The sequence below is a fragment of the Balaenoptera borealis genome (assembly GCF_965194805.1).
Source record: "Balaenoptera borealis genome assembly, chromosome: 18".
In the NCBI taxonomy this organism is placed as follows: Eukaryota; Metazoa; Chordata; class Mammalia; order Artiodactyla; family Balaenopteridae; genus Balaenoptera; species Balaenoptera borealis.
Genome location: NC_138877.1, coordinates 6,056,412 through 6,082,190, shown reverse-complemented (window position 1 = coordinate 6,082,190; position 25,779 = coordinate 6,056,412). Strand labels below are relative to the sequence as shown.

At 39.9% G+C, this 25,779-nt stretch overlaps 1 protein-coding gene across 4 annotated transcripts in view; it reads left to right on the top strand.

Annotated features, from left to right (window-relative positions):
• The first annotated feature begins 115 nt into the window (after positions 1 to 115).
• The window catches only part of LNX2 (ligand of numb-protein X 2), an 87,657-nt gene continuing 61,993 nt past the window's right edge, over positions 116 to 25,779 (top strand). For 2 of the 4 annotated variants that reach the window (XM_082365052.1, XM_082365055.1), the window contains exons 1-2: positions 116 to 606; positions 2,159 to 2,319. The gene's annotated coding sequence lies outside the window, so the exon portion shown is untranslated. Of the gene's footprint in view, positions 607 to 2,158; positions 2,320 to 2,879; positions 3,047 to 25,779 lie in introns of all 4 variants that reach the window. The other 2 variants (XM_082365054.1, XM_082365053.1) reach the window with 2 other exon arrangements.

The following is a 25,779-nucleotide window of genomic DNA, read 5'->3' as shown; positions in this document are numbered from 1 at the left end:
GCCAGCCCCGGTCCCTACCCCCCGACCCCCGCTGTCCTCCCGCCCGACACGCCCACAGTTGTTTTCCGGCGCCACCTCTTCTTACCCCACCCCCGATCCCCTAGATGTTCACCACCTGCCCCAGCTGTTCCCCTTTCCTCGCGCTGTCGGCGGTGAGCGCAAGAGGCACTTCCCGAGCGCGGGGAAATCAGGCGGGCTGCGTGGACAGCCGAGGGGTGGGGGAGGGCAGGCGGCGAGGGGCGGTGCGAGCTCACTCTAACTCCTAGTGACGGCCCCGGCCTGGCCCGCCCCCCGAGCTCTCGGATAGGTGGGGCCGCCTTCTGGCCTCCCCCCTCCCGCCCTATGCTGTCGCCGATTGGCCCGGGTGCGGGTCGGGTTGCGCGGCCCGGCCCTGGCGTTCGCCCGCGGGAAGGCAGCAGGGGCGGTTGAGAAGTGAAGTCTTGGCCAGAGTTTGCTTCTTGCCAGGAAATCGGCGGCGGCGACGGCGATTCCCGGCGGAGCGGAGGCCGGCTGGCCCCGCGCTCCCTCAGCGGGCCGCGGAAGTGGAGCCGACTCTGGGCTGCGACGCCGGGAGCCGGGACGTGCCCGGGCAGGCGCGCTCCCCCGGTGAGTAACTTTGCCCTGCCCGCCTCGCTCTGCGCCGGCTCGCGGGTCCGGCCGCGCCTCAGGTGCGGGCGGCGTGGGGTGTGGGGCGGCCGGCGCCCTGGAGGCGGCCGGAGCGGCGCCGCGGCGTCTTCCGCGCTCTCCTCGCCCGGCCGGGCTGCGGGGACGCGGACCGGTGTGGGGCCGCCGCGCTGGTCCGGGGCGGAGGGCGCGGGCTGCCGGCGCCGGGGGCCCGCCGCTGTTACCGTTTGGTGGTTCCGGCCACCGTCTCGCTGGTCTTTGCGTCGCTTGCTCCAATTTTAGGGAGGAGAGAGTTGGGGATGAGTTTTCTGTTTCCTGCGTGTATGTTGTCGTGAATGAGAGTGCCGCCAGATGCCTTACCTCGGTCTTGTTCCCTGCAAAGGAGTGGGGAGAGATGATCCCCTCGGTCCCAGCCTGCTGCCTGTGAATTCTCACCCTTCCCTTTAGACTGGAGAGGGTGGGAGAGAGATTTGACATCTTCGAGGGAGTAATTTCAAAATTCGGATCTTGATTTGGAAGCAGTCGCACCCAGAGCACCATTCAGGAAAGACATCACTCGCTTTTCAGAGCTTCATGCCCTGTTTTAGACGAAGGACTTTCCACTTAGATGTAGTGTTTCTTCTGATGTTTCTGTGTACATTTAAGGTTATGAATCAGGACGTTCGTATCTGCCAGGAGCTACAGTACACTCATGCGTGGCCTTAACTGTGTAGCTGTTTTCTTTTTAAATCACAGAAACGAAATTGAATGAAAAGCAGCGGCGGTTCAGGAGGAGGAAACAATTGTGAGCTCTGGTTGACTGGACCTGTCTTCACTTTAAGAATTTCACATTCTTGCAGCAGTGGTACTTATTTGTAGATTGGCCTTGTCCCAGGACAGATTTTGATTTTTATTTATTTATTTTTTATCTTGCTTGTACTGTGACGCAGCACTGATGAAGTTGAGCTCAGTAGGTCAATTTTATTTCCTTGGATAGATTTGATTCCCATCTCCACACCCCTTTAGAAAATGGACTTTGATCTTGTATCCTTTTTGGCCTGTCAGGGCTTTCTTGAGCCACGAATAACACAAGTTTTGCCTTTTTTAGCTTGTCCAAGTCCCACACATGAGTTTTCCCGTAGGGGTAAAATGTAGGCCAACTCGGAACCAAAGTAGAGTAACACTACTTTTTTTTTTTTTTTAATTAATTAATTTATGGCTGTGTTGGGTCTTCGTTTCTGTGCGAGGGCTTTCTCCAATTGCGGCAAGCGGGGGCCACTCTTCATCGCGGTGCGCGGGCCTCTCACTGTCGCGGCCTCTCTTGTTGCGGAGCACAGGCTCCAGACGCGCAGGCTCAGTAGTTGTGGCTCACGGGCCCAGCTGCTCCGCGGCACGTGGGATCTTCCCAGACCAGGGCTCGAACCCGTGTCCCCTGCATTGGCAGGCAGATTCTCAACCACTGTGCCACCAGGGAAGCCCACACTACTTTTAATTTGTCCCACCTGTGTGTTAGCAGTCATAATTCTGTAATTTGTTCCTCTCTTTTTCTCATCAGGTTATACATTTTTCATTATTTATTCATCTAGCAAATGGGTGTCTTCTGTGTGCCGGGCATGGATGGCAGAGGTCAGCTCTTGCCCTGAACTGGCTCGTGGTGTTGTTTGGAAGCTGATCCATACCTGTCTTCTACCAGCTACCTGAAAGCAGTTTGAACAGGTGCTGTGGGAACTTAAAAGTGGGAGCATTTCTGCCTGGAGCTTGTTAAGGAAGGGCTCACACAGACGCTTCAAATTGCTGAGAGATTTTCTTTCTAGGCAAAGGGACTAGCGTGTACGGTGTTGCTTTATGAGAGCTGCATATAGTTCCTCTGGCTGAAGGACACAGTGTCTGGGGTTGGAGTCGTGGCCAGGGCCTGGTGTATTATTCATTTCCGAGCACTTAGCACTTTGCCTTGCTTACAGTGGGCGCTCAAATATTTATTGAACTGACTTGAACAGAAGCATGAAGGATTTTGTATGCCGCATTAAGAAATTTGGACTTTATCCAGTCAGTGATACAGAGCTGCTAATTTTAAGCAGGAGAATGTCATGATAACATGTGCATTCCAGAAGGATAACTGCGGCAGTCTGGAGGATGGTGAGGGTCCAGATGGGAAGTAGGGAGACAGAGCAGGAGCTGTTACACTGTAGGGTTTAAGTGCTCAGCACTTTTCGATTCACGTTATCTGAGTTTGAATCTGGCTCTGTCGCTCATTATGTAACCTCTTTCTTCCTTAGGTTCTTCATTTCATAGGGTTTGGGGGATAAAACTTGAAAAACATGTATGCTACTTAGAATAGTGCTTGGCACATAGGAGGACTTGGTAGATGCTCGTTGTTATTCTGCGTGAAGGCAGTGGAAGTAGAGATGGTGCGGCCCTTGGGAGGTGTAATTGGTTGGACTAGGTAAGTGACTGCACATGATTAATGAGAGAGGGGTGATTCCTAGGTGTTCTGACTTGAGGGCGTTGGAGTATACTGGTTAAGCTGGCTGTGGAGTCAGAACAGGGGTTGAATTCTCTCACTTACCCTTAGAATTACTGTTCTCACTGAACTTCTCCTTGCTGATCGCGCCCCCAAAATCCAAGTACTTTTTAATTTTGTTATGCAGAGCCATTTAACTTTTCCTGTTTATGGGGCTAAAGTTCACTCTAGGCCCACCTTCCTATGTCAAAATCCAAGGTTTCTAGAAGAATCAAAGTTCTCATTTCATAGGTTTACTTAGGAAGTAATGTTGGTTCTAAAAAAAAAAAAAATATATATATATATATATATATATATAAAAAGATACGTTATGTATATCTGTGTATATCTTAATGTAAAATTATAGTTGTAGAAGACTTAGCCAGGCCTAAAATGACCCTGTTAAGGGGCCTGGGAGATTTACAAAATAAATCCCCTTTAGCTTTCCTGTCATGTCTCTTTTCCTCAGAAAGTACAAAAGAGTAGAAAAATCTGTGATTATGTAAGTTTTTTGGTTGGTTGGGTAGAAGAAATGGCTATTTTGTGTATTAACTGATGAGAAGTTGTTAAGAGGAGTTTTTTAAGAAGCAAATGTTCATGATATACATTCTGGTGATAATTGCATCTAGTTAGTATGTTTTTAAAGAGGCAGGTATTGTAGGCTCTGTCCTTCAGAATGTGTGCTTCATAAGAGCAGGGATCCTGATTTGCTCACCGAAGGAGAGTCCCCAAGTACTAGAACCATAAATATTAATGTATGCATGAATAAATGAATTGGATCCATTGGCTTTGATCTGTCTTGGCCCACAGACTTATTGAAATCTTTGGAGCAATCACTGGTCAGAGGGAAAACAGAAAAGGGATTTGAGCCAGCAAAGAAGCTTAAAGTACTTCATGTTCTTGTAGGAAGATACCGGAACTATAACAGAATTTATGGCTATTAGGATTCAGTGATTTTAGTGCCAGCTGCTATAGTTATTTGCATGATTCCCTCCTTTTTCCCCCTTTACTGTGAAAGTTGTGGGGTGTAGTAGGGAGGAACAGACTTACGTAGGGATATTGCTTTGTTCAGAGTTAAACTGATGACAGCTGTGTCATAACTTTGTCCTCTTATTAGCAAAACTCCAGAGCAGATAAGAGATTGATAAAAGCTGAAAAGATAGGAATAGAAGAAGTGGTGTGGGCAGAGAGGGTCGAGCATAGTTTATACCTTTATCCTCCCAGCCTCGAGATTTAATACTACTACTTTTGATAATCAGGATCCCTCGGTGGAGAAATTATGTAGGGGAAATTTTTTTTTTCTCAAAATTGGACTGGGAAGGAGAAATGAGAAATAGAAACAAGTGTAGAAAATAAGCAATAGGCAAATAAAACTTTATGTACTATATATATACAAGTATACTGTAAGAATTACATACATCGTGTGTTTCTGTGCTTATTTATATAGATGAGTATATTATAAACTATCATGTGTCCACTTAAAAAGCGTACCACTTTTATGTAAACAAATGATGTTTTAATTTTTTCCTCTATTGAAAGAGTAATCTTAGAGTTCTTTTAAATAACAAATTGCCCTAAAGTGTATAATGGGGGCCATTGTAAAAAATGTTCATAACCAAGTTATGAGGATATATATGTTATGTAAAACAAGGTGTACTTGGCTTTAGTAAAGCTTCCAAAGGCTCTGTTGGTTATTACTTTGTTTTATAGGTAAAATAAAGTGAGTCTGGTGTGTATTTATACCCCTTCCCCCACTCACCCCGCAAAGTTGGGATTTTGGCTACCAATATTAAAAATTAATCCTTCATCAGAGTTCTTAATCCTGTTCAGTTAAACTACATAGTTATTGAACCAGTAAATTGGAGTCCTTCGCTTATATCTTACTTTTTTCATTGTTTTATTGTGACCATTTCCACTTTTCTTCCACATGATTTTAATGTTTGCAGTTTGACTTTCAATTTAATTGTATTCAGCAAGCAGCATACGTGATGTGATCAACACTGGGCTGTATGGGACACAAAAGATTCTCTGCCCTTGGAGAACTTAAAATCTTAAAAGACATTCAGTCGTGGAGTTAATCATTCTGAGGCAAGAGGTGGATGGGCCCCAGGTTAGACATTTACGACTAGTCTCCTGTTTACGCTTTGAGACAAAGATAATAACAGGAACAGGGTAAGCGACTGGACTTTGTCTCCTGTGGACCCTTCGAGATAACGGTAATGGCAGGAGCAAAGAGGGACTAAGCCCTGCTTAGGGAAGGAGGCCACATATTTCTCATTCTTGGGGTCAAGGCGACCTCCCAGACTACACATGCACAGAAGGGGTCCTCAGGGGAGGGGACAGTAGCCCATAATCTGTCCTGCCAACCTCCTGGAGACCCTCACTCTGGAATCCATCTTGGCTAAAAGATACACGTGCACATGGGGGAGGGCCCTGAGTCAGACCAAGTATGGGATGGAAGCAAGATGATTGGCCAGAGGAAAACAAAGACCTGGAAAACTGCCCCTATATAAGCAGTTTAAGCCACCCCAAAAGCATGTGACTCTCTGAGCCTGCCCATGTGTCTGCTTTTCTAATAAACACTTACCTGTTTCACTATTTTCTGTCTCTTTGCTAAAATTCTTTTTACAAAGGAGACAAGAGCCAGGGCCCTGCTTCTAGCCACTAGTGCCTGGTGGTCGAATGGTTAGGATTTGGCACTTTCACTATCCAGGTCGGGGTTTGATTCCCGCTCAGGGAACTGAGATCCTGCTTCAAGCTGCCGCCCACTGTGGCCACCCCACATCAATTCAAAGCAGGTTGACGAATACCTCTGACTTCTAATACCTTGGCTCCTCAACTCCGTGACCTTCACTTCCACTGTATTTTGACATTCTGCCCTGTTTTCCACATTAGAGACCTTAAATTTATATACCCTGTTCTCTGACTGCAGCCTCCTAGCCTATCCTTCCAGCTCCCTCACACCCACAATTGCTCCTTCGGTGCCCTTCCTCTGGGCAGAGATGGTTTGCCAATCCCTTTATTCCACCCCACCTCCCACTCTCTGTTGTATTAACATCTGTGGAATCTATATGCTTTCACTGGCACCTTTGCTTCTCTTGAAGTTGCTTTTGTTCAGTGCCTGCCAGATGACGACCCTGCTGGATTAACTGCTTCTCCCTGAGTTGCCTTGGCAACCCTGTTAGAAGGCCAGGCCCTCAGTGCAGGGCATCACCTCTCAAACAACCCCTCCTCCCCTGCACTCCCCTCAGTCAATTATGTTTATTTGGCATCTACTGAGTGCTCTGACACTGAGCTAAGAATTCGGCAGGCAGAGGTATCCTCAGAGAGCTTACATTCTAGAGGAGATAGACATTCATCAAATAATAGCACACATTATAGTTATAAAGTACGGTAAGTGCTTTGAAGAAATAGTATAGGGCTGTGCTGTAGTCACCTGCACTTGTGGCTCTTGAAATGTGCGTGGTCTGAATTGAGATGCGCTGATTTTGAAGACTTAGTATCAAAAAGGGTAAAATAGCTCAATAGTTTTTGTATATGGATTACATGTTGAAATGGTGATATCCTGGATATGTTGGATTAAATAAAATATTAAAAATAGTTCATTCACTTGGCTACTAGAACATTTAAAATGGTGCGTGTGGTTGACATTCTGTTTCTGTTGGGTAGCAGTGGCACGGGATGTTGTCTGGGGTATAACAAAGGGAACTAACCTAGTCTCTGGGGAGCTGGGTGTCACTGAACCCGCCCTGAGGAAGTTGTCTTTGAAACAAGTATCTGGTTGAGTAGATGTTATACAGGTAAACCTTCTCAGGCGAAGCAGTCAGAGGTGGGGATGGCACTTTGCAGGAGGGTGAAGAGGTGGGTGGGAGAGAGCTGGGGAAGAGTGGTGTGAGATTGGGCCTGGGAGGTAGGCAGGGCCGGTCATGTGGGCCTTGTTGGCCCTAATCAGGATTTGTTCTTGTCTCGCTTATGGATTATTCTAGACCATCGTCATTCACAAACTCTTTATCAATCCCCCACTTCTACAGCCTGCAGATAATCTGGTCAGTTCATGAGGATCTGATTTGATTTAGCAGATTTCTGTCCCTCCCCTTCCCAGCTTGTCTACGTAAGTCTCAGGTCTGTTAAAGGCTCATTTTTCCACATGTGCCCTTGATCCCATCCTTCAGAGTCTCTTTTAGGAGAGCTTCATCAGTTAACTGCCTTCTGTATTTAATCTGTCTCCCTGCTGGCTTTTTCACCTGTAAATATGCTCCAGTCCCAAACTCGTAAAACAAAGCTCCGTTGACCCTGCAGCCCCTCTAGTTACTGTTCTTAAAGCATGACAAAGTATTTTAAAGTTGAATATTTTATTGAAAGCAGTATATTCAAAATGTATTAATAGGTAGTCAATACAAAATTATTAACAAGACATTTGACTTTTTTCATATTACATGTTTGAAATCTGGTTATACAGTCGACTGACCCTTGAACAACGTGGGGATTAAGGACACTGACCCTCCCAGGCAGTTGAAAGTCCACAGAAACTTACAGTCGGCCCTGCCTGTCCACAATTCCTCTCTATCTGGTCATTCAACCAAATGCAGACCATGTAGTACCGTAGTACTTACTATTGAAAACAATCTGTGTATAAGCGGACCCACGCAGTTCAAACATGTGTTGTTTAAGGCTCAACTGTATTTTACACGTGTAGCCTATCTCAGTGCAGATGCTACATTTTCATTGGGTAAAGTAAAAGGAATCTTATCAAAATAATAATAATAATTTAACAAAAATATTTTATACTGCTTCAGTTTTTATTGTGGTAAAAAACATATCACATAAAATTTACCATCTTAACCACTTCTAAGTGCATAGTTAAGTAGTATTAAGTATATTCACATTGTTGTATAACAGATCTCCAGAACTTTTTCATCTTGCAAAACTAAAACTCTGTACCCGTAACAACAGCTCCCCATTTTCCCCTCCCCTTTGCCTCTGGTAACCATCATTCTATTTTCTGTTTATGTGGATTTGGTTACTTTACATACCTCATATAATTAGAACCATATAGTACTTGTCTTTTTGTGGCTGGCTTATTTCACTTAGTATAGTATAATGCTTCTACCTCTTGGCTATTGTGAATAGTGCTGCAGTGAATGTGAGTGTGCAGATATCTCTTTGAAGGTCTGCTTTCACTTCTTCTGGATCCGAGGTCTTTCAATCCCAGAAGTGGGATTGCTGGATCATGTGGTAGTTCTACTCTTAATTTCTTTAGAAAACCCCTATACTGTTTTCCATAGCTGCTGCACCATTTTACAGTACTCAAGGGTTCCAGTTTCTCTGCCTCCTCACCAACCTTGTTATTCCCTCTTTTTTGATAGTAGCCATCTTACCAGGTATGTAGTGATATCTTATTGTGGTTTTGATTTGCGTTTCTCTGGTGATTAGTGATGTTGAGCATCTTCTCATTATGCTTGTTGACCACTTGTATATCATCTTTGGGTTCTATTCAAGTCTTTGGCCCATTTTTAAACTGGGTTATTTGATTTTTGTTGTTGTTATATGCATTCTTTATATATTCTGGATATTATCCCTTTATCAGATATATTATTTGCAAATATTTTCTCCCATTCCTTAGGTTGCCTTTTCATTTCATTGTGTCCTTTGATGTGCAGAAGTTTTTAAGTTTGATATAGTGCCATTTGTCTATTTTTGCTTTTGTTGCCTGTGCTTTTGGTCTCCTATTCAAGAAATCTCTGCCAAATCCAATGTCATGAAACTTTCTCCCTATGTTTTGTTCTAGGAGTTTTATAGTTTCTTAAATGCATTTGAGTCAAATTTTAGATATGGTGTAAGTAAGGGTCCAAACAAAATATTTTGAACATATTTCTGAGACCTTATGTAAATAAGAGGGAAAGTTCTGAAATACATGGAATAGTTTTAATTTGGGGGGGTGGATGACATGGCTTAAGGACACAGTTCTCAAATGGTGCTTTATTACAGGTGATCCTTGAACAACCGGGGTTTGAACTCTGTGGGCCCACTTATGTATGGATTTTCCTTTTCGATAAATAGTGCTACAGTACTACTCGGCCTGCGGTTAGGGAACCACAGATACCCAGGGCCCACCTCAAAGTGTAACGGATTTTCAACTGCAGCGGTGGGGAGAGCATTGACACCCCAGCCCGCTCATTATTCAGGGGTCAACTGTAGCATATTCTAGTGTGAATTTCTCTTCCCTTTTTGTTTCTTATAGTTGTGAGACACCAATATGGAGACAATCAGTAACCTAGGGCTAGCTGAAGCTAAAAAATAAGATGACTGGGGAGAAGCCAGGTATCAGACTGCATATGATTGCATCCTGTGTCTTTCCTACTAAATACGTAATGCGTGTGGTCAGTAGTCTGCCTTTTAAGACCATTCTGTCAGGGCCATTTAGTAAGATTTCAGAAATATCCATAGCAATTAGATCTCATATGAAATATTTATCAATCTCATTAATTTCTCTAATTTTAGGCTCTGTGCTTTCGTTATAGATGAGACACATTAATTGATACTTCAATAGACTAATTTCAGAGTTTGTTAAAAATAGATGTAATTCTTCTGGGCCTCTGACTTGTTCTTTTTCCAGGTGTATGGAGCATATTTGTCAGCATATTTGAACGATTTGTCCACCTTTGAAGGTATATTAATAAAGCGTTCAGGATTTTTTCTGAGTGTGGATGGTGAGCACTAACCTTTTTTTTAATGAATCCATTTTGTAGGATACAGAAGGATGATACAATCTCAGCTGTCAACTAACTTTTGAAAGTTTTCAATTCACTTTTTTGTTTTTGTTTTTTGGCTGCGTTGGCTCTTTGTTGCTGTGCGCGGGCTTTCTCTAGTTGTGGTGAGAGGGGGCAGCTCTTCGTTGTGGTGCGCAGGCTTCTCATTGCAGTGGCTTCTGTTGTTGTGGAGCACGGGCTCTAGGCGCGCGGGCTTCAGTAGTTGTGGCACGTGAGCTCAGTAGTTGTGGCGCACGGGCTTACTTGCTCCACGGCATGTGGGATCTTCCCAGACTAAGGCTCGAACCCATGTCCCCTGCATTGGCAGGCAGATTCTTAACCACTGTGCCACCAGGGAAGTCCCTTAACTTTTTTTCTTATAAAAGGTTTACATGTTATAAAGTTGCTCAGTGTGATTTTAGTCTTTCTAACTGTGACAATGTGACTTAATTTTCTTTATTTATAGTTTGGATTCACAGGCAGTAAATCAAACCTGGTCCTGGAGGAAATCAAAGTAGACCATTAAGTAGCTCTTAAAATGCTTAGGCATAGTACAGCATTCTTTACATGTCCATAAAGAATTACTCTGTTGGTTACTTGAACCTTTTGAAAACAAAATTGCTCTGTTAATAAAAAACAAAGAAATTGCTCTCAAAGTATACTAGGATTTATGGAAAGATATCTATCTGGGAGATAAAGCTTAATATTCTTAGTAATATTTCTAATTCAGTTTTTTTTTTTTTTTTAGAAATTCACGTTCTTTTATTTATTTATTTATTTATGACTGTGTTGGGTCTTCGTTTCTGTGCGAGGGCTTTCTCTAGTTGCGGCAAGTGGGGACCACTCTTCATCGCGGTGCGCGGGCCTCTTCACTATCGCGGCCTCTCTTGTTGCGGAGCACAGGCTCCAGACGCGCAGGCTCAGTAATTGTGGCTCACGGGCCCAGTTGCTCCGTGGCATGTGGGATCTTCCCAGACCAGGGCTCGAACCCGTGTCCCCTGCATTGGCAGGCAGATTCTCAACCACTGCGCCACCAGGGAAGCCCTCTAATTCAGTTTTAAAGTAGTGACATCTTCATCTTAAAGAATATCTTTCTATTTTTTTAATAGAAAATTGAAAAAATCAGAAATTGAGATAAATCGGATTACAGTTACTATATTTTGATGCAAATATGATATTTAAATGGTAAAGCATAAGCATAGAGAGTTTTGTGGCAAGGCAAAAGTTAATAATTATTATTATAAATTGTAGATAAAGAGGAGTCTCAAGAGAAAAGAAATTTCCACAGTTTTGCTATTGTGCCGGTCCGAGATAGCTAAGTAATAATTATGTGTCTTTTCTCCCGCTGGATATTTATTGAATGTCTGTTAGACGCCAGGCACTGTTCTAGATGGTGAGACTCTTCAGTGAACAAGACAAGTGGGATCCCTGTTCTTGTGGAGTTTACATGCTGGTGGGGGCAGGCGAGCAGATAATTGAGAAGGATAATGGCAAATGCTAGGAAGAAAATAAGACAGTGTGGTCAGATCTCAGCGATCTGTTTACCGATGACTAAAATCTACAGCTGGTCCTCAGATTCAGCTATTAGCTTGTCTTCTTCACCAGGAAAACTTTTAGCTAACACTGCCAGAAAGACACAAATAGTGCCATCTCTGTTTCTTGCCCTTTCATACCCTCTCCTGGAGATTTCTCACTCAATGAAATGACTAAATAGCAAAAGTAGGAAGGAAGGAAGAGAAGCGAGGCATCCAGAAAATCATTTCTCAGATAATTTGGCTTTGCATGAAGCTGAGACTTTGTACCTGTCAGTATCTCAACAGTACTTACTACTCATATGTTCTGAATTAAGAAAAACAAAGACCTACCAGTTATTAGAAGAACGACCAAGGGAAAACGATTTTATCAATCCTTGCAGTTTTATTTTAAATTTTCTCACGTCTTTTCAAAAAACTTTCATCTATCTCACCTTATGAAGTACTCTTGATTTGTAACTCAGCTGATTAGACAGTCTTTACAATTGATGTGTAAGACTCTTGTACCCTGCTTTCTTTGGTAGGTAAGAATTTGGAGTGTGACCCATGACTCATCAGTTGACGTTGTAGTGCATTTTTAGAAACAGAATGCAATAGCAGATTTCCCTTGAGCAACGGTAATGAAAGTATATACAAGAAAACACAAATTTGTCTGTATCTGCTGGTGTTATTACAGCTGTATGTTAAATTGATTCTTAGAAAAGTGTTCCAACCCTGGACATTTCAAAGAGTATGAATAGAATAGGTATAAACTATGTTATATGTCCTGAAAAAAGATTCTTATTATGTAGCAGTAACTGCATTTCTCCATTTTTTAGGGTATGAAGTCACTTTGTAGATAAATATGATCTTAATATTTAGGCTTGTGTTTTACCTAATTATTTTTGGAACAGATGAAGCAGTGAAGAAAAAGCATTGTCTTGGGCATACTGCTTTATTTCTAGTGCTCCACAAAATTGTTTTTATTTTTGATGTGGACATCTTGTTTGTTCGCTTAGCTTTTTAATTTCATGTATGTGAGAACCAAGCTTGGCTGCTAGAATTTCTACCTCCTATTTTATTTCCTTTTGTATGTGCTTCCACTATGGTATACCCCCGTACACATAAAAGTCAGTCTGTACAAATAGATACTTAATGAAAGTGAGACCTGCACTCCCTTTTTCTAGCCACCCAGCTCCTCCAGAGTTGACCACCATGAGGAGCTGTTTGTATATCCTTCTAGGCATGCTTTGTGCATATAAACTCATGTATGTTTCTGTATAGACAGATATTTTTAAACCATACTGTTCTGTACCTTGATTTAAATTAGCTCAAAACTTGTGTTAAGTTGCTAGTCTTTTTGAAATTTGACTTAGTCGTCTTTTGTTTGCTGGTTTATATTACCTTAAAAAAATTGTTTCTCTTGAAGAACATGTAAATATTACCACACAGAGGTTTTCTCTGCTGAATATGATTATAGAAAAAAAAAAGATTATTTGAACTTTTTTTTAAACTATAACTCATGACTCTGTTGCTTATTCCTTTTTAAAGGGAATGCTGAACATAATAAAAATTTAGTCATCTTTATGATGACTTAAGAGAAAATGGAGCATTTTCTCATTTCCTTTGATCTGGCAAATATAGTACAACCATGGAAGAATAGCTGTTTGTTACATTTCACATTTTGCTAAAAAACTTGGTTATTAGGGAATATTATAGTAAAAATTATGCTGAATTAAAAATTACTTGTTTAACAAATCTGCTTGCTGATTTGAAATGTCTTGGTGCATTTTACAGTGTTCATCAATTCTGTAGGTTGTATCTTTACAGTATTAATGTGTATAGTGGGCACTCTTAGAGTATCTTTCATTTTTTTTTTTTTTTTTAAATAAATTTATTTATTTATTTATTTATTTTTGGGTGTGTTGCGTCTTCGTTTCTGTGCGAGGGCTTTCTCTAGTTGCGGCGAGCGGGGGCCACTCTTCATCGCGGTGCGCGGGCCTCTCACTGTCGCGGCCTCTCTTGTTGCGGAGCACAGGCTCCAGATGCGCAGGCTCAGTAGTTGTGGCTCACGGGCGTAGTCGCTTCGTGGCATGTGGGATCTTCCCGGACCAGGGCTCGAACCCGTGTCCCCTGCATTGGCAGGCAGATCCTCAACCAGTGCGCCACCAGGGAAGCTCCCGAGTATCTTTCATTTTGAAGAGTGTTGAGTGCATCAATTTTATTCTAAAAAGGGGAGGGGGAAAGGTAGTCTTTTCCTTGAATTCAGTTAGAATACAATGTTAGATGGAGAGGGGAAGAAAGTAAATTGTTTTTAGTAAGTTAAGACTATCACTCTAGAGGGCTTTAATATTTTCACTGTACACTGCCTTCCTTTTGGTTGTGAAATGTAAGGTGCAGAATTGTAGAACTGCGAATATGAATCATTGTAATAACTGCCATTTGAGTGACGACTCTGGCTGTCACTCTACTAGGAGCTTGAAGCATCCTACAGCGAGACGCCCACCTAGTGTGCATCACCCAGTATGTATAACCCTTGCTTCAGGGCTGTTTTTCTTACTGAGTGGTTCTACAGTTAGGCTTCCATGACTCTTATGTCACTATGTAATGGTTATCTGCTAATTAGATGGTCAGTTCTTCGAGGGAAGGACTGTCTTACTCTGTCAGATATACTTTTAATCCTCATGTAGATATGGATACCTGTATCTCTGCTGTCCATTGTAATAGCCACTAGCCTTATGTGGTTTTTGAGCATTTGAAGTGTGGCTAGTCTTAACTGAGATGTGCTGTAAGTATAAAATGCACACTGGATTTCAAAGACTTAGTATGGAAAAAGACTGTAATACACCTCATTAATTTTAAAAATATTAATTACGTGGTGATAAAATATTGGATCTATTGGATTAAATAATATATATTATTAAAATGAATATCACCTGTTTCCTTTTTCTTAAGGTGGTTCCTAGAAATTTTAAGGTATATATGCTGCACATTGTATTTCCATTGGACAGTGCTGATCTAGACCCTTGATCCCTTTTTTTTTCTTTGTCAACCAAGCCCCTCCTGTCTCAACCTAGGCAGTCAGTGTGACATTGGGCTTGAGAGCTCAAGACTTGGAGTTAGAGACTTAGCCTAAATTCTTTCTCTCCTTCCTATATACTGGGTAATTTATCAGTGGTTTAGAATTAATGATTCATTTTAAAGTGTTATTTATCGCCCTCTGTGTGCCAAGCAGTGTGCTTAGTGCACAGGCTGTAATGCTGAGCAGAGCACAGGCCCAGGACTCACAGAGTGTCCAATCCAGTGGGGAAGACATGTTAAATAATCATGCAAATAAATGATTACTATGATAAGTACTAAGAGGGAAATGTATAGGGTGTTACAAGACCATAAAGCAGGAGACCTATCAGAGTCTTGGGTGCCAGACAGATTTTTTTTTTTTTTTTTTTTTTTAAGAAATCACATTTTGAAAGACAAGAAAGAGTTATTTAGGAGAGGAGAGTGGAAAAGAGTATTCCAGGCAGGTGGAATATTTGCAAAAGTCTTGAGTCAAAATAGCGCATTATACTTTAAAGGAGCCAATAGAAAATCTATGGATTGGAGAAGTGAAATCAATGAGGATTGTGGTAAAAACTACAAGTTGGAGAGTTAAGTCAGAACACAATTATGCAGAGTGAAATTGGTAGGACTTTGTAATGGACAGATGTGGGAGGTGAGGGAGAGGGCAGTGCCACAGATGACCTCTGAGTGTCTGGCTCCCATGCCTACGTGGCCAGTGCTGGTGAGCCCGTTCACTAGAGGGGGACTGAGTTTTGGTAGAAATGATCTTGGGTTTGATTTTGAACATGTCATGGTATCTCTGAAACACCCAGGTGTATATTTTGTTTTCTCAAACTGTGAAGGAAGACACCTTCCCCCACATGGTTTTCTTTTGTGACTCTTTTACGTTATCTTACTTGTAAGTATAATATAATTTAAGTCTTGTAAGTATAATATAATTTAGGAATCTCTGTGGTTCTTATCTTCCTGATAATCATTCTGATCCTGTTTCTCTAGCAAAGTATTTAGATGGGCAAGTTTAATAAGGTCAAGATCAATTATATTCTTTTATGTTGCTCTTGAGCTATACTTAACAATCCACATTGAATGTTTGTTACAAAATACAAGTCAGAATATGAAACCGAGAAGTATTGATGTTTACTGGTCCTTATCCCTTTTCTCACTCTATACTCTGTCCCTAGATGACCTCATACCTACTTTTCATAGCCTCAGTGCCTCCTTATACTAAAAGCTCCCGAACATATCTCCCTTGTGCAGACCTGTCCTCTCATGACCAGGCCTGGATACCCCTATCTGGATGGACGTCTCTTACAGGCACATCACATTCAATATGTCATGATCTCTCCTCCACCAGAACCTAGCGAATGGCACTGCTGCTTTCTGTTTTAAAAGCCTGGGAGTTACCTGGATGTTTTTTTCTCTCACCCTGACTCCCCCACAATATCTTAACTCATCTGTCTAACCTTCTAAATCTCTCCAATCTCTCCAGTCTCTCCCTCCACACTCCCACCATCCTAGTTCAAGTTATCTTTTTTCCCTTGGACTACTCTACTGGCTTTTTAACTGCACTCCCCTGTTCTTTCAAGCTTCTCTTTAATTCTTAACTCAGTATATCCAGAATAAGTTTTTGAAATACAGATCTCATCTTGTCAGTCTCCTTCATAAAACCCTTCAGTTGCTGCTTTTTGTTTTTAGAATAAAGACCCAAGTCCTTAACATTGTCCATGGCGCTTTGTGAGTTAATCGCAGCCCTGCAGACTTCCCAGCTTTCATCAAGCCCTCTGATGAGCTTTCTTTCTGTTTCCTGTTTCTGTGTCACTGGCTACTTAGTGTCTTTGTACTAGACAAGCTCTGTGAGGGCTCCACAGTGACCCAGCCCCCTAGCACGGTGCCTGGCACGCAGCATGATTGACAAATATTCGTTGAATGAATTGTGAATTTTCTGGTGCTTAATGTATGTACCTGTTATGTGCCGTGTTTAGTAAACTGAAAGGGGTCAACAAGATGAATCGGGGTTTTTTTAAAATACATTATGTTTTACTACTAGGTTTTCTTCCTTTAGATGGTTTCCACGGAAACAGCAATCAAAAGATTGCCTGGGTTGCTGTAATAGTCTCTGGGTGATATTTGCTGCCATTGTTAACTGAGACCCAGAAATTTAAATTTTTAGATCTATGTTTCTCAAGTTCGAGATCCCAAGTGTAAAATTTAATTTAATTTGAGGGAAAGTTGTTAACTATTCACTTTTTTCTGTTTTTCTTTTGAAGCCCATTCTTTCTATTAAAATAGTTTGCTGGGGAGCAAAATAGTTGCTAAAGCATGATAAGGGCTGTTCTATTTCTACTAGACACCTTTGTTGTTTACTTTCATTTGTGTTGTCTGTCATTTATTTTCTTTCCTAATGAATGCTTTGTAAATATTGCTGACTGACCTTTACATTGTTAAAACATAATTATATTGTCTGTAACAAAAGTGAACTTCTCTTACTAGGAATCCTAAGTTCAGATTGCACTGAGGATGCTAGTAGGGATAGAGGCAGTTGTATCCCAAATTATATAACCCAGAGCCATTGGCAAAAAACACACAAACAAAAAGGTGGGAATACAGATCTTGACACATTAATATACAAGGCAGTAGTAGATGGCCTTGGATGGCAGTGTTGTTGCAATGAAGAAGCATGAAGTCTCCTTTTGTACCTTGAAGGCTTAGGAAGAAAGCTTTAAACATAGTTAAAACATTTGTACAGTAGTCTCTCAGTGTCTGCAGAGGATTGGTTCCAGGACCCCTGAGGATACCAAAATCTAGGGATGCTCAAGTCCCTTATATAAAGTGGCATAGTATTTGCATATAACCTATGCAGATCTTCCCATGTACTTCAAATCATCTCGAGATTACTTATAATACCTAATACAAGGTAAATGCTGTATAAACAGTTGTAAATACAATGTAAATGCTATGTAAATAGTCTGTTTGCAGCAAATTCAAATTCTGCTTTTTGGAACTTTCTGGAATTTTTTTTCCTGGATATTTTCACCCATTGTTGGTTAGTTTCAGTCCAAATCTGCAGATGCGGAACCTGCCTATACAGAGGGCTGACTGGATACTCTTTTATATAAGAAGTTGCATTCAGAGCTTTGTAAAAATTTTGTGCCCCATGGCAAATATAAGTGAACGTTTTCCAAGAAGTTTTTAGAGAGATTGATGGACAGCTCAAAAATTGAGATGCTGTATGGTTTTATGTTTATTCAAATTGATTTTGATATCTGAATGCAGAAGCACAAAGTTATTTGAATTTTGTGGATGTAAAAAAGAATGCTATTTCTTTTTTTTTTTTTGGCCGCGCCGCTCGGCTTCTGGGATCTTAGTTCCCCGACCAGGGATCGAACCTGTGCCCTTGGCAGTGAGAGCACGGAGTCCTGACCACTGGACCGCCGGGGAATTTCTGGAATGTCAATTTTTAAGGCTTCATTTTATCACAGTAAAAATTAAAATGAAAATACAAATTGTGGGAAATAACTATGAGATTAAGAAATTAGGTCCATCTAAGCATTTTGGCCCTTCTATAAATAGCAATATGTGTTTTCTTCTGGAAATTAGCCTCCCTGATGCTAACAACAGAAGATAAATTATTTTCCTATGGGTCTATCATCCATTTATTTGTATGAACATATGTATTTGTGCGTATACATGTATGTTTGTGTGTATACCTGAATATGTATATATATATACGTACATGTGCATATTTTGGTGTGTACAATCTTTACACATTTACTTTAGGCACTTAAGTACGGTATGTACTTTAAAAATTATAGCTCTGGAGTCAGAGTGCCTGATTTGAATCATGGTTCCATCAATTACTAGCTTTGGGCTCTTGGGCAATTTACTTAATGTTTCTTATTTCCAGTTTCCTCATCTGAAAAATGGGGATGCTGATGATATCAAACTCAGGATTATCATGAGGATTAAATCTGTTAATTTCCCAGTTTAGTTAATACCATGCCTGATATATAGTAAGCAGTCAATAAATATTAGCTATTATAATTATCTCCTGAAACCCAATCCTTTTAGATGTCAAAATTGTCCTCATTTAGACTATTTGTCTTTTTATGACATCAATCATATCCCCTTTTGTCTAATAACAAACATCCCAATATTCTGTGCCATCACATATTCTGTTCCTTTCACTTGTTCTCATTTTAGTCTCCTGCGTCGCAGTCTTTTTCTGACTTCACTGTATTTTCCTTTAGGTTATTGGGCATTGATGTTTCAGGCAGGTGTGGGCCTTAGGTCCATAGGCGGTGACCATGATTGTTGCCTTTTGGTTTTAAACAATGGTGAGACTCCTCCCCTCTAAATACCCCCACCCCTTACTGTGCTGCTTCCAGAGACGTTCGCACTGGACGAAGCTTTACGGATCGTCTAGCCCAGAGCCCTAGTTGTTCAAAGCAGAAGGTCAGGGCTCCGACTACAACTCCTCCTGAGGATGGACTTTTTTTTGTAAATCTTGAAAGACATTTTATTTCTTAACAGGGTATAATTCACAGACTAAAATATCAAATGGGCTGGTAAATTGGGGAAATACCAGGAAATTCTTATGTTTATGACTGAGAAACTAATCTTGAATTACAGGGAATGTAGGTATATTTTGATGGGAAATATGAGAAAAGTTCACTTGCAGGACTTTTTTCTTGGATATGTCTGTGATGGTTTTGGAATGCTAACTAACTCCTTCTTTTACCCTCTTGTCCCTCTTTAATGTCTACGTCCTAAAATGTTGCTCAAATTCACTCTTCTTCTTTGGACTGTTTCTAGACATTATACCTTAGTTCAAGTTCTCATTACTATTCATCTTGACCATTGTAATAATTTCCTGTTTTGTCTTCCTTCCTTATTGCCGTACCCCCCTTACGTAGTTTTCTACGTAGTTTTCTTACAGAGTTTTCTCCCATGACACGCAGACCTGCGCACATCAAGTCATGACTCAGAACTCTCCAGTGGCTTAGCCGTCCCTCTAGCCTTCTCTCTGTACCATAGTCCATCCCTCTGTCCCCCCACTCCCTCACATGCATACACCCACACGTGGTGCTCCAACTCTCCCCAGGACACCTTCTCTCTTTTAAAGCTCTTGTCCCTTGGCCCCCATACCTCCCATGGAGAACCCCTCTTGTTTCTGAGCCAGAGCACTTCTCTAAGAAACTTTTCCAAATGATCACAATAGAAATGCCTCTTTTTTCCCTTCTACTTGCATAACCCTTTGTTCCTCTTCTAGTTCACCTAACCCTGACACCCTTATGTTGAAGGTCTGCCTCTCCGTGTGTGTGATAGCAGTGCCTGTAAGCGACCATCTTTCTTAGAGTATTGACCTGGCTGGGTGCCTTACTTTATCATGAAATTAGGAAGATGTGGTTTTAGGGACGTTGGCCATCCATAAACGGGACAGATAGATTTCTGATAATCAGGCCTTACAGGTTTTTCCCTCTAGCAATAATCTAATGATAGAGAATTTTATGATTGAGAATGGAAAAAACAGGAAGGCTGACTGAAGCCTGATTATTTTTGAGGGGAAAATGCCTATTTAGGGAGGAAGGTACCTTCAGAGAATCACATTCATGCAGGCGCGTTAAACTTGACAAAGGCATCTGTCTATATATTATACTAGGTGTTTGCTGGGAAGTCTCCCTATTAAGTCAGCTCCATTCAGATGTTTTTCTTTGACAGTATCTTAAATTAATTAAAGATTCATTCCTTTAATGTGTCTTCTGTTATATACAAATGTCCTTAGAAGAAGGTAGTATATTAATTTTCATAAATCGTACACCAAACACTTGATTGAGATTTATTTCCTTAAAGAGGTTTTGTTTGAAAAGGAAATAGGTAAGGGTAGAGAAGGTAATATTGAAATGGAGGAAGGAAGGGACATAGAAAAGGGAAAAATGATTTAGAAAACAAAATGTATGAGACACAGTTGATCTAGGGCTGGCCCTACATGTATGTTTAATGTACCTTCATAGGATTTCCTTCACCATCTTTTCCTTGAGAATTTGTTTTTAGAAATAAAGTTGATTTAGCTTTGTTAAAAGTACTATAGAAAGTTTGTAATGATAAATCATGAATCTGTAAACTCTGTGTACTAGAATTTCAATAATCTTGTAGATTAAAAGGCATCCTCACAATTTATAAGTAGAAATAAATATATAAATAATATTTAATTGAAAATATTTATTTTTATGTAATGGATTTCTGACCTTTGCTTTAAGATTGTTCTCTAAGCCAAAGGTTTTCTTTTTATAGCCATTTTAACTTGAACATCTGTCTGCTTTCCCTACTCCAACAAAATGAATTAAAATGAAAAGGGTGTACATTGAAAACATTTCATCTGCCAAGAGCCACAAATAAAACTGAAAGTTTTCTTTTGTTATTTCTAATTTTGATCAATTCTGTTAGTTCTCTTGAAAACTATTGTGAAACATACATAATATGTTGAAATTGGAGACTTAAATCTGTTCAATTAATAGAATTGTGGATAGGTACTCAATTTTATTTGCTAAGTACCCAGCCTAGCACATAGTGGGCACTCAGTAAATGTTTGTTAGGTGCAATTTAATTGACTACATTATAATATCAGTGGCCAAGAAATGCTAGATCTGTTCAGAAGCAATATCCTGAGATAATATTTTGAAAGACTAATAAATTTCTCAGAAGCCAGAAAGTTCCTTCTTGTTTCTGTATATGGGTAGATTTATTTAACTTGGAATAAAATAGACAGCCACCATTTTAACACCTTTAACTTGGAAAACCTGGTTTTCTCATGCTTAACAGAAGCTCTCATTGGTAGCGTTATATATATATATACACTTTAATATATATTTTTAATAGAAGTAATTAGGCAACATTATTTGAAATGTGGGAATTGTGACGAGGGTGCAAATTAATTACGGGTCATTGGACCGTTGGTACGAGTAGATTGGGATGAGTGCTAGATGGACTGGAGTGGTCCAAGAATAGTAACAGTAGGTGGTTGAAGTTATGTCAGAGCAATGTAAAGAGGCTAAAAAGTTAGTGTTTGGAGTATAACATCATAGGGGTATAGGATAACTGGGCTTAACCATTTTGAGTTGATCAAAGATGTTCTCTTGACTATTAGACTTTTCATTGGCATGGAGAGGGTCAAAATAGAACGCTTAGGTCTTAGAGACTTCTTCACAGATAGAACTCCACAGACCTGGTGAGTCTCTCTTATGTAAAAAGATTACATACAACTGAATGAACTCTTTTAGCACTAATCTTGGGTGTTTGGCCTAATTCTGGACCTGCACAGTTATTTATCCTGGGGAGGTGTGGAAGGATAAGTTCTGGTCAGAGTCACGTGCCTGGCTGCGTGGGACGGAGTTCTCTGAGCGTGTGACTTCTGGAAAAATCGTTTATGGAGACAGGGAGCTTCCTGTAGTAGGAAATTGCCATTTTCTTTGATTTCCTTCCTCTGGAATCTTCTTTGTGTTCTAACCAATCCCCTTATAACACCTCATGTGATATGTTACTGAAATCTACCACTTTTGAGAAAATTTAAGTACAGACATTTTCTGTTTGGCATATGAAGGAAATAATCATGCCAAAGAGATCATGAAGATGTGTCTACTCCAGCCACGTTGTGCTCCCACCATTGAATTGTAGGATGCCTGCAAACTTGCTAAGAAGCTAGGGACACCTGTCTACATGTGCCCCATCCCTGTGTAGGTGTTCTTATTTTCTTTCTTTCCCTTCTTCATTTACCAGTTGCACGCATTATTTTATTAATTTGGAGAGTATATATTGCTTAAATAAACAAGCTTGATTTTTATTATATGCATGGCCATTTTAGAAAACCTTGAAAGTATGTACAGGTAAACATAAGAAAGTAAGTCACCTGTGATGCGCACCCCAGTCAGTACTGTTTTTAATGTTCTACATACTAAGTTTTAAATTACAGAAAGAATATACTAAGGTCTAATGTAGTTCATTTTTTTATTTGACTAGTTGGCCAATGATTTATAATTAACTGATGTAAATGGGTATAATATATGGCTTTAAAATCTTTAAGTAAACATTTTTAAATGATAAACATAATCATTCCCCACCCCACCCCCCAAAAAAGAGGCAATTGCCTGGGTAGATGATAGTTAGAAGATGATAGTGTTTGAGGGAAAATGTTCTAAAAAAATCAATAATTCACTTATTTTAACTCCTTTTCTGTCAGAAGATAATATACTCAGTAATATCATTTTTATATCTTTTTATTGTCTCCTTTAACTTTGAAATTTGATATTTGTAGTCTGAGGTATTTGTGAATATGTAAAATATATATATGTAAATATAAAGACTGACTCATCTCCTGCCCTTTTCAATTATTAAGCACACTACAGCTGATATTTTCTATTTACATTTGAGTAGTTAATAGCATTTCATCTACTTTAAAAATAGTATACATATCCTTAGCATAATTGTGCTAAGCCTAACTATAAGTTGTTATATGATTAAATAATGTTTTGCATATTGTACACTTCACTTCCCCACATCCATCCAGCGATACATACATCCACCACATAATGCTTTTTCATGTGTATTTTTGTACTTCTCCAACCACTGCAAAATATAGCTAGAAGGACACGGTAGGCATCTAGAAAAGTAGTAAGCATATGGTATTGAGCCATTTATAACACATATTAGGATGTGCTTAACAACAAGAAATGATGTGACTGTAAGATAGTTTGTAATATGAAATAAGTGTTTATGTGACTCCATTGTTTAATTATTTTAAGGAAAGTATAATTTTAAAATTTCTATATTTAAGTAAAGACCTAGGAAATATGGATATTTTTTGTTTTTCCTAAACTAGGTTTCCTGCTGGTCAAGACTGTAGACATTCTTTTTTTTTTTTTTAAACATCTTTATTGGAGTATAATTACTTTACAATGGTGTGTTAGTTTCTGCTGTATAACAAAGTGAGTCAGCTATACATATACCTATATCCCCATATCCCCTCCCTCTTGCATCTCCCTCCCAGCCTGCCTATCCCACCCCTCTAGGTGGTCACAAAGCACCGAGCTGATCTCCTTGTGCTATGTGGCTGCTTCCCACTAGCTACCAGCTTACCCTTCCTCCTCCTCATGTCCTCAAGTACATTCTCTACGTCTGTGTCTTTATTCCTGTCTTGCCCCTAGGTTCATCAGAACCTTTTTTTTTCTCTTTTTTTTTAGATTCCATATATATGTGTTAGCATACGATATTTGTTTTTCTTTTTCTGACTTCACTTCACTCTGTATGACGGACTCTGGGTCCATCCACCTCCCTACATATAACTCAATTTCGTTTCTTTTTATGGCTGAGTAATATTCCATTGTATATATGTGCCACATCTTCTTTATCCATTCATCTGTTGATGGACACTTAGGTTGCTTCCATGTCCTGGCTATTGTAAATGGTGCTGCAGTGAACATTGGGGTACATGACTCTTTTTGAATTATGGTTTTCTCATAGAATATGCCCAGGAGTGGGATTGCTGGGTCGTATGGTAGTTCTATTTTTAGTTTTTTTAAGGAACCTCCATACTGTTCTCCATAGTGGCTATATCAATTTACATTCCCATCAACAGTGCAAGAGGGTTGCCTTTTCTCCACACCCTCTCCAGCATTTATTATTTGTAGATTTTTTGGTGATGGCCATTCTGAAAGGTGTGAGGTGATACCTCATTGTAGTTTTGATTTGCATTTCTCTAATGATTAGTGATGTTGAGCATCCTTTCATGCGTTTGTTGTCAATCTGTATATCTTCTTTGGAGAAATGTCTATTTAGGTCTTCTGCCCATTTTTGGATTGGGTTGTTTGTTTTTTTGATATTGAGCTGCATGAGCTGCTTATATATTTTGGAGATTAATTCTTTGTCAGTTGCTTCACTTGCAAATATTTTCTCCCATTCTGAGGGTTGTCTTTTCATCTTGTTTATGGTTTCCTTTTCTGTGCAAAACCTTTTAAGTTTCATTAGGTCCCATTTATTTATTTTTGTTTTTATTTCCATTTCTCTAGGAGGTGGGTCAAAGAGGATCTTGCTGTGACAGATGCCAAAGAGTGGTCTGCCTATGTTTTCCTCTAAGAGTTTTATAGTGTCTGGCCTTACATTTAGGTCTTTAATCCATTTTGAGTTTATTTTTGTATACGGTGTTAGGGAGTGTTCTAATTTCATTCTTTTACATGTAGCTGTCCAGTTTTCCCAGCACCACTTATTGAAGAGACTGTCTTTTCTCCATTGTATATCCTTGCCTCCTCTATCAAAGATGAGGTGACCATATGTGTGTGGGTTTATCTCTGTGCTTTGTATCCTGTTCCATTGATCTGTATTTCTGTATTTGTGCCAGTACCATACTGTCTTGATTACTGTAGCTTTGTAGTCTAGTCTGAAGTCCAGGAGCCTGATTCCTCCAGCTCCATTTTTCTTTCTCAAGATTACTTTGGCTATTCGGGGTCTTTTGTGTTTCCATACAAATTGTGCAATTTTTTGTTCTAGTTCTCTGAAAAATACCGTTGGTAGTTTGGTAGGGATTGCATTAAATCTGTACATTGCTTTGGGTAGTATAGTCATTTTCACAATTTTGATTCTTCCAATCCAAGAACATGGTATATCTCTGCATCTCTTTGTATCATCTTTAATTTCTTTCATCAGTGTCTTATAGTTTTCTGTATACAGGTCTTTTGTCTCCTTAGGTAGGTTTATTCCTAGGTATTTTATTCTTTTTGTTGCAGTGGTAAACTGGGAGTATTTCCTTCATTTCTCTTTCAGATTTTTCATCATTAGTGTATAGGAATGCAAGAGATTTCTGTGCATTAATTTTGTATCCTGCTACTTTACCAAATTCATTGATTAGCTCTAGTAGTTTTCTGGTAGCCTCTATAGGATTCTCTATGTATAGTATCATGTCATCTGCAAACAGTGACAGTTTTACTTCTTATCCGATTTGGATTCCTTTTATTTCTTTTTCTTCTCTGATTGCTGTGGCTAAAATGTCTAAAATTATGTTGAATAATAGTGGTGAGAGTGGGCAACCTTTTCTTGTTCCTGATCTTAGTGGGATTGGTTTTAGTTTTTCACCATTGAGAACGATGTTGGCTGTGGGTTTGTCATATATATATCAACCCTTTATTATGTTGAGGTAAGTTCCCTCTATGCCTACTTTCATAAATGGAGGGTTTTTATCATAAATGGGTGTTGAATTTTGTTGAAAGCTTTTTCTGCATCTATTGAGATGATCATATGGTTTTTCTCCTTCAATTTGTTAATATGGTTTATCACATTGATTAAGTTGCGTATATTGAAGAATCCTTGCATT